General features: G+C 41.3%; 1 non-coding gene across 1 annotated transcript; it reads right to left on the bottom strand.

Annotated features, from left to right (window-relative positions):
• Positions 1 to 2: 2 nt before the first annotated feature.
• Positions 3 to 110, bottom strand: LOC112781318 (small nucleolar RNA R71). The gene has a single exon (XR_003192102.1). It is a non-coding gene; the product is annotated as a small nucleolar RNA R71 (small nucleolar RNA).
• Positions 111 to 2111: the final 2001 nt, after the last annotated feature.

Genomic DNA, 2111 nt, shown 5'->3' with positions numbered 1-2111 from the left:
GCAAGCTTAGAGTGGATGTTCAAACCTTCAAACAGAAAGAAGGTAAATCCCTCTATGAAGCTTGGGAGAGATACAAGCAACTGACCAAAAAGTGTCCTTCTGACATGCTTTCAGAATGGACCATCCTGGATATATTCTATGATGGTCTGTCTGAATTAGCTAAGATGTCATTAGACCATTCTGCAGGTGGATCCATTCACCTAAAGAAAACGCTTGCAGAAGCTCAGGAACTCATTGACATGGTTGCGAATAACCAGTTCATGTACACTTCTGAAAGGAATCCTGGGAGTAATGGGATGCCTCAGAGGAAGGGAGTTCTTGAAATTGATACTCTGAATGCCATATTGGCTCAGAACAAAATATTAACTCAGCAAGTCAATATGATTTCTCAGAGTCTGAATGGATTGCAAGCTGCATCCAACAGTACTAAAGAGGCATCTTCTGAAGAATAAGCTTATGATCCTGAGAACCCTGCAATAGCAGAGGTGAATTACATGGGTGAACCCTATGGAAACACCTAAAATCCCTTATAGAGAAAGCATCCAAATTTCTCATGGAAGAATCAACAAAAGCCTCAACAAGGCTTTAATAATGGTGGAAGAAACAGGTTTAGCAATAGCAAGCCTTTCCATTATCCACTCAGCAACAAGTATAGTCTCTGATCTATCTAAGGCCACTCTAAGTTTCATGAATGAAACAAGGTCCTCCATCAGAAATTTGGAGGCACAAGTGGGCCAGCTGAGTAAAAGAGTCACTGAAACTCCTCCTAGTACTCTCCCAAGCAATACAGAAGAAAATCCAAAGAGAGAGTGCAAGGCTATTGATTTGACCATCATGGCTGAACCTACAAGGGAGGAGGGGGACGTGAATCCCAATGAGGAAGACCTCATGGGACGTCTTCTGACCAGTAGAGGGTTCCTCAATGAGGACCTGAAGGAATCTGAGGCTCATACAGAGACCATAGAGATTCCATTCAACTTATTTCTGCCCTTCATGAGCTCTGATGAGTATTCTTCCTCTGAAGAGGATGAAAACATTACTGAAGAGCAATTTGCTAAGTACCTTGGTGCAATCATGAAGCTGAATGCCAAATTATTTGGTAATGAGACTTGGGAAGATGAACCTCCCTTGTTCACCAATGAACTGAATACATTGGATAGGCAGAAATTACCTCAAAAGAAACAGGATCCTAGTAAATTCTTAATACCCTGTACCATATGCACCATGACCTTTGAGAAGGCTCTGTGTGATTTGGGGTCAGGCATTAACCTTATGCCACTCTTTGTAATGAGAAACTGGGAATCTTTAAGGTACAAACTGCAAGAATCTCACTAGAGATGGCAGACAAATCAATAAAATAGGCTTATGGACTAGTAGAGGACTTGCTAGTAAAGGTTGAAGGCCTTTACATCCCTGCTGATTTCATAATCCTAGACACTGGGAAGGATGAGGATGAATCCATCATCCTTGGAAGACCCTTCCTAGCCACAGCAAAAGCTGTGATTGATGTTGATAGAGGAGAGTTGGTCCTTCAACTGAATGAGGACTACCTTGTATTTAAGACTCAAGGTTCTCCTTCTGTAACCATGGAGAGAAAGCATGAAAAGCTTCTCTCACTGCAGAGTCAACCAAAGTCCCCACAGTCAAACTCTAAGTTTGGTGTTGGGAGGCCACAACCAAACTCTAATTTTGGTGTTGAACCCCCACATTCAAACTCTAAGTTTGGTGTTGGGAGGTCCCAACAATGCTCTGAAGATTTGTGAGGCTCCATGAGAGCTCACTGTCAAGCTATTGACATTAAAGAAGCGCTTATTGGGAGGTAACCCAATGTTATTTAACTATATTTAATTATTTTCCATTTCTATTTTATGTTTTTTTTAGGTTGATGATCATGTGAAGTCACAAAAACTACTGAAAAAGCAAAAATAGAATGAAAAATAGCATTAAAAATAGCTCACCCTGGAGGAAGAACTTACTGGCGTTTAAACGCCAGTAAGAAGCAGCAAACTGGTGTTTAACGCCAGAAAGAAGCATCAAGCTGGCGTTAAACACCAGAAATAAGCACCAGACTGGCGTTTAATGCCAGAACAGAGCATGGAAGTAGCGTTATA

This window comes from Arachis hypogaea, chromosome 19, assembly GCF_003086295.3.
Source record: "Arachis hypogaea cultivar Tifrunner chromosome 19, arahy.Tifrunner.gnm2.J5K5, whole genome shotgun sequence".
Taxonomy (NCBI): domain Eukaryota; kingdom Viridiplantae; phylum Streptophyta; class Magnoliopsida; order Fabales; family Fabaceae; genus Arachis; species Arachis hypogaea.
Note: the sequence above shows the minus strand (reverse complement) of the source record. Positions and strands in the feature narration are given on the sequence as shown.